At 58.0% G+C, this 6,599-nt stretch overlaps 1 pseudogene; it reads left to right on the forward strand.

Annotated features, from left to right (window-relative positions):
- Window positions 1–363: 363 nt before the first annotated feature.
- LOC114891702 lies at window positions 364–534 on the forward strand (annotated as a pseudogene).
- The last annotated feature ends 6,065 nt before the right edge of the window (window positions 535–6,599 follow it).

Below are 6,599 nucleotides of genomic sequence, written 5' to 3' on the forward strand. Positions count from 1 at the left end.
AAAAAAAATGTCCTCCTGAAGATACCTACCTATCTGAAGACCTGTTCTGCCAGTTTTCCCAGAGCACTTAGAGCCTCATTCCTGATCTCCGCCCTGAACTCCTTTCAAGGTGTGTTGAAGGTGAGCAACTGTAGTGGCTAATGAGCCAATCCTTGTAGAACCAGGTGATGAGGGACCTTCTTCAGACATGAGGAGTAGCACTTTCAATCTCAAAACATACATCCAAATGCGTAGGAGCCTGAGGTCAGAGAGCCAGAGGACCTGAATTTTAGAGTAAATCACAGACACAGGAGCAGCATTGAAGGGTCTCCCACTGGCCCATGATGGCACTGATTCACGCAAGAATCACCAGCGGGTCCCAGGATGCTGAGCAGGTTCCTGGGCCCGCACTGCCGCGAGCTGGCCAGAAACTGGATTCCCACGGTGGGCATGTGGGGCACCGTGGGCACCATGGGACTGGTGTGGGCCACCGACTGGTGGCTGATTCTGGACTGGGTGCCCTACATCAACGGCAAGTTTAAGATGGATGATTAGGACTTCCCCGGCAGTCCAGTGGTTAAGACTCGGCACTTCCACTGCAGGGGGCACGGGTTTGATCCCCGGTTGGGGAGCTAAGAACCCACACGCAGTGTGGCCCAAAAAAAACGACAATTAATTAAACCGACACCCCCTCCCCCCACCCCTGAACTCAGATCCCTCTGGTGTCTGGTGGTGCTGCCTCCTTCCATCTGCATCTGGAAAGGCCCAGGCCCTTGAGGAAATACACAGCGCGAGTTAGACTTCCCATGTTGGTGGAGAGAGTTTTGGTGTGCGAAGGCACACAGCGTGAAACTTTGCTCTGGAAAAAAAAAAAGAAGAAGAAGAATCGCCAATGGACACCAGCATCAGCAAGAGAAAGTTTGAAGAACGAATTAGTGCTATTCTTGCTAGCCTCCCTCAACTGAAGAACTGGGGAGATATGCACAGGCAGAACTTGAACTTGTGTTCTGGCCGACTGGGCTGGCCCCTGGTGGGGTCCAGTCTCTCCTGACAGGTATCCCTGGTGTGAGGAGACCCTGCATGTGCTGCCTTCCCTGAGCCTCAGTTTTCCCCGCTGTGAACTGGAAACAGAAGTAGCTCCTGCCCCAGTAGGCTTGGTGGGAATCACATGAGCACTGAGGACCCAAAGCACCGAGCATGGTGTCCATGCTCTTGGAGAGTCTGGGGTTACCTTGTCCCCGTTCGGCCGAGGGGGACACTGACACAGGAAGACAGGAGGGCGGTGGTTTGACCAAGGGCAGCCTAGCTCAGGCTGCCACAATTTCTGTGAAGGCCTGTGAGGGCCAGAGGGTAGATTTGAGGATGGACGGACCCCACCGTCTCCCTACCTGTTCTTCACTGGGCCGCCAGGGGGCAATCTTACAACGGGAAGTGGATCCAGGCACTGGTTTCCCTTCCCTCTCAGACTCCAATTCCCTTTTTCTCCCCCTCCAGGCCCTACAAGGTGTGTCTTTGACGTCATTTCCCTCTTCACTGGCCCCCTGGCTACCCATCCCATAAACGTGTTCCCACCCCAGGGCTTTTGCACTGGCCGTTCCCTCTGCCGGAGCACCCTCTTTTCCCTTCTATGCCCGGCGAATTGTTCTACCCCTCCCCCAAACCCCACCCCTCTCCTCTGCTCCCAGCCTGACTCCCACAGACCCTCTCCCCGGGACCTGACCCCTCAGGGTCCCTGACTCACTACCGCCCCCTCCCCAGCTTTCTTCTCCCCCTAGCCGCCCCGTCCTCGCCAGCCAGCCAGCGTCCAGGGGCTGGGGGCACCTCAGGAGCCAGGGCGTTTTGGTTTCTCCTCCTGGATCCGCGTTCTCCCCTGGGATAGGGATGGGGCAACTCCAGAAAAAAAAAAAAAAAAAAAGGGAATTCCCTGGCCCGGGTTGGGGAACTAAGATACCGAAAGCATGGTGGCGCGGCCAGAAAAAAAAAGAGGTGATGGGGCAACTCCGCAGCTGTGGGCGTGGCTCCGGTTAATCTCGCTCTGGGCCCATCACCCACCCACCCCACCCAATCGCCGCCCAGCCACCGGGGACAGGACGGGGGCTGGGCTGTATGTCCCCAGGGAGGATCTACCCCTCTCTGGTCCTCAATTTTTTTTTTTTTTCTCTTTGGCCTCGCGGCTTGCGGGATCTTAGTTCCCCGACCAGATATTGAACCCATGCTCTTGGCAGTGAAAGCGCGGAGTCCTAACCACTGGACCGCCAGGGAACTCCCTCTGGTCCTGGTCGATGGGGATTTTCCGGACCAAAGCGAGTCCTGGGGAGGGTTGAGAGGTGAGGAGAGCTGTGGTCTGTGTGGAGGGGAGGTCTGCGATCCCACTCACCCCACGTTGGTCATTCGTCAAAGGCCCCCCGAAGCTCCTAGTTTAATTTCACAGTGTCTCCTGGGGCAGGGTAGAATTGGGAGACCGGGCAGCACTTGTTCTCAGTCCATCTGGACCCCACCCCTCATCTGAACCACCCCCTCCCTGGAACCTCGGTGTGTCACCCGCATTCAGACCCTGACACTGGCTCCTCCCCTCATTTGGTCCCTCCCCATCCCTGGTTCCAGCCTGCGTTTGATACAAGAGGCTGGATTTTGTGCTTAGGCGTCTCCGTGGTGAGCCAGCAAGAGTTCACCCAGAGCTCCTGCTCTTACTGACAGGGACCGTCAGAGCCATGGAGGATTTGTGTGTAGGGGAAAGGCCAGAGCCTATGGGAAGCCGGGGGCTCTCAGGCCCAAGAGTGTGGCTCAGGCTGCGGCTCCCCCTTTGGCCTCCAGGGGCCGCCCCAGCCCAAAAGACAAGGCCACCAGGTCCCTATCCTGGTTCCAGCAGGGGAATGGCTCCTACTTCCAGAATCTGCCCCTGCTACCCCAGGATGCCAAGTAAACCCTCTGAGCCTCAGTTTCGCCATCTGTAAAGTAGAGCAATTATAGGAACAGCCTCACTGGGAGGGGTCAGTGAAGAGATGCAAGTAAAGCGCTTCAGCATCCAGTAGGTGCTCAATGGATGTGTGGTCCACTTGCCCAGGCCGTGGCTCAGGAGGGCGGACAGAGAAATTAGTGCTAAAGCATGGCCATGGGGCAAGGAGCACATTCTGGGGTGAGACACTTGGGTCTCCTTAGGACACGCTGAATGCAAAGAGCATGGGGGAAGTCTTGAGGCCCAGGAGGGGGCTGCACCCACAGAGGGGGTGTGAGGTGTGGGGTGCTCAGGCTGCAGTGACCTCCCCTCCACGTGGTCAAAGGAGCCAGAGCTTCCTGTAGGAAACTGGTCCAGTTACAGGCTCCTGGCTGCCAGGTACGACAGCTGTAAAGGAGTGATCTTCCTATTGTCAGGGGCATGCAAGCAAGCAAATGGTCTCCAACAGCATCTGGGCCAGGGGACAAGACAAGAGGCCTAATTCTCCAAGGACACATTAGGAGGCGGGTCACAGCCTGACCACAGGAGACCGAGGGTGGCACCGCCCGGCGGCTGGATTCCCCGGTCAGAGACAGCAGGTTCCAAAGAGCTAGGGAACGAACATTCCTCAGCTCCAGGCACTGGGCAGGCCACTCCTGTCTGGTGAGACGTAAGCTGGATCTGGCCGCGTGGACTGCGTGTTTTTCCAGTGGCTTCTTCAGCCACAGCCTAGATTCCGTCGGGTCAGCCATTTCCAAGTGCTTGTGTTCACCTGGGCCAGACGTCGGGCCTGTGGCCTTGGCCTCCCAGGAGGCCTGGAAAAGCACCACCAGCCTCCTACTCAGACATCCCTCTGCCTAGAGGCTGCTCATTAAAGCCACTCAGCAGCCGATGACAAGGGATGTGGGAGAGGGACAATCATGCTGAGGCCCAGGGGGAGCTTGTGTGTCCCGTGAGCAGGGGCCTCCCCCACAGGCCAGGACCCAAGATGCAAAAACATGACCCTTGGCAAAGCTGACTTATTGGAGCCCCACTGCCCTGCCTTTCGAACTTTAGGGTCAGCTTGGGACCAGGTCAGCAGACACAACTGCAAGTCAGAAGCCAGGGTTGTGTGTGAACAGCCCTGCCTCCGTGTGGGACCCTGTGAAAGGTACCTCCCTCTCTCAGCCTTGCTTTCCTCGGCTGAAAACTAGAGATAATACCTACCTTAAAAGGTTGTTGACAAGATCCAACCCAATGCCTAGCAGGTGCTTCACAAACCTGAGGACTCTTCTATGCCTCCAGATTGGGCCTGGCTCTGCCTCTCCCATCTGACTGAAAGCCCCCTGAGGGGAGAGGCTGGGTCTTCAAGAGGAGGTAGTGAATTGCGGTTCATCTAACTGTGTCCCTCCCCTGCTCAAAATCCTCACAGAAAAAAGGTAAACTCTAAAACCAGCTTTCAAGACCTTTGGACATGTGATCTTGGTTTGGCAAACTCCTATTCTCTCTTCAAAGCCCATAGCAAATGCCCTCTCCTCCAGAAAGCCTTCCTTCGGCCCTTCTCTGTTTTTTTCCAGCCCCTGGCCCTCCTGCTGGCCTAAATCTGACCCCCACAGGCTGAGGTACCTGTGCCTGGCTCTGCCTCCCTCTTCAGAATGGGGCTCTGGAAAGGCCAGTCCAGGGCTGAGTCTGGGCATGATCAAGCATATCTGTACCCACAGGTCTGCATGTAGACATCACGTGAGAGCACATGTGTGCACATGCATGTGTGTGTGTGTGTGTGTGTGTGTGTGTGTGTCGCTGTCCCCGTGCCGGGCCCCAGGAGGGGCAGCCAAGGCAAATATCCCCAGACCACCCAAGACAGAGGCATCTTTACAAGGCAAGGAGCGTGAGCTGAGCAGGGCCCCTTTATGAGGGAGCCTGACCTGGCTTGGAGCTCATTTGTCTACCGACCCTCAGCCTGGAAGAACTGGAGGTGTGAGCAGCCGACCTCAGCCTCCTCCACCATGCCAGTAGCCTGCCTTATGACCCATCATTAAAGCTCAATCTCCATCTGGGGCAAAGGAGGGGCTGGGGCCCGGGGGAGGGCTGAGTCCTGAGTGGGCTCCCCCGATCGCCTTGATGGAGGCCCCGCCAGGCAGCCTTCGAGGACATACCTGAGGTTTGGCAGCCAGTCCCCAGGGCTGAGTCAGCAGGAAGGGACTCGGGACTTCCTAGGAAAAGCATCTGGGACTTCGAGGCGCCCCCAGCCCCCAGCCCACGGCCTCCCCAGGGCCACCGGACGGTGGGAGGTGCCATGTGCACCAGGCTGCGCCCGCTGTGCTTTGAGGGACTGAACTGCGGGGGTTCGTGGCGGGTCAGGATCAGCCCTGACTTGGGCGATCAGGGTGTCTGAGAGTTGAGTGTCCCCAAGTGCAGGGTGACAAAGGGCAACTGTGGGTGTTGATGTTCCACTGTACACAGGTGCTCTTGGCTGCCAGCACCCTCGCAGGACCCTGCCTTGTAAGCCTCTGTGTGAGGGTTCATCCGCCCGGGCTGCTGTGAGGGTTGGCACAGTGGCCAGCTAGGCTGTCACACCCAAAACAACCGGCAAATCCAGCCATGTGCACTTTGGCGGGGGGGGGGGGGATGACTGCGTGTGGGGCTGCAGTTAAGAGTGACGGTGTAGCTGAATGAGTGACAAGAAGGGGGCCTAGTGGCGTGGGAGGGAGTGTCTGACTGGGGAGGACAGGGACAGCGAGTGACCAGGACGGCGTGACCTCAGGACTGATGATAAAGAAGCTTGACTCCACGCGCCACATCCGCTGTTTGGCACGGCACCTGTGACCCTGGGTAGGGCGGTGGATGTTTCCCTGCATCCATCACCAAATGTCCGTGTCTGTTGCTCCCCTGATCCCTGGGCTCTCCTCCCTCCTGCCTGCCCAGATCCCCCACCCCAGGCCCTGGGGTCTGGCCTCAGCTCCTGCCCTGGGAGGGGTTGGGCAGGACATTGACGCTTAGCTGAACTGTTCCTTCTCTGCTGGCCTCCTGCCTCTGTTTCCACCATTAAAATGCAAGCATTCCTCCCACCTGACTGAAGCCAGTTCTCCCCGCCAGGCTGGCTCCAGTCTTTGGGGTCTGCGACTGGGTCATACCCAACTCTGAGGGCTGATGAGGGAGACAGACAGGGCTGGGGAAGTGGTGGGTAGCCATGCCAGGGACACGAGGCCCAAGTGGAGGAGCCAGCAGTGTTCAGCCAAAACAGGAGGCAGCTGGAGGGGAAGGGGCGCTGGGCTGCAGGTTTGGACCCTGAAGGTCTGCCACGTGGGAGGGGGCAGACCCAGTTCCATAAAGGAAACACTTTTCAACACGCTGAATGCTGCCCCAGGTCTAGAGGAGTCTTTGTTATGAGAAACTGTGTGATCTTTCCCAGCCCCAGCACCTTCTGTGGCTCCCCATCACCCACCTGAGACTCTCCAGCTCCTTGCTTGGCAGGAGCTGGGGTGCTGGCACCGGGGCCTCCAAACCCTGTCTCCAAGCACAGCCCTGGGGCCCACCCTCAGAGACTGGGGCTGATACCCTTGGGTTTGCCAGATTCTCCCAGACCCTCCAGGCCCCTAAGTCTGGCCCCTGGGCAGGGGAAGATGTTCCCATGAAAAGCATGGGCTGAGCAAAAGTGTGAGTGAGGGCTGGAGAGGCTGGGGGTTGTCCGATGGAGAGTTCTCCA

Source organism: Monodon monoceros, unplaced genomic scaffold (genome assembly GCF_005190385.1).
Source record: "Monodon monoceros isolate NGI ecotype Baffin Bay Population unplaced genomic scaffold, NGI_Narwhal_1 Super_Scaffold_12, whole genome shotgun sequence".
In the NCBI taxonomy this organism is placed as follows: domain Eukaryota; kingdom Metazoa; phylum Chordata; class Mammalia; order Artiodactyla; family Monodontidae; genus Monodon; species Monodon monoceros.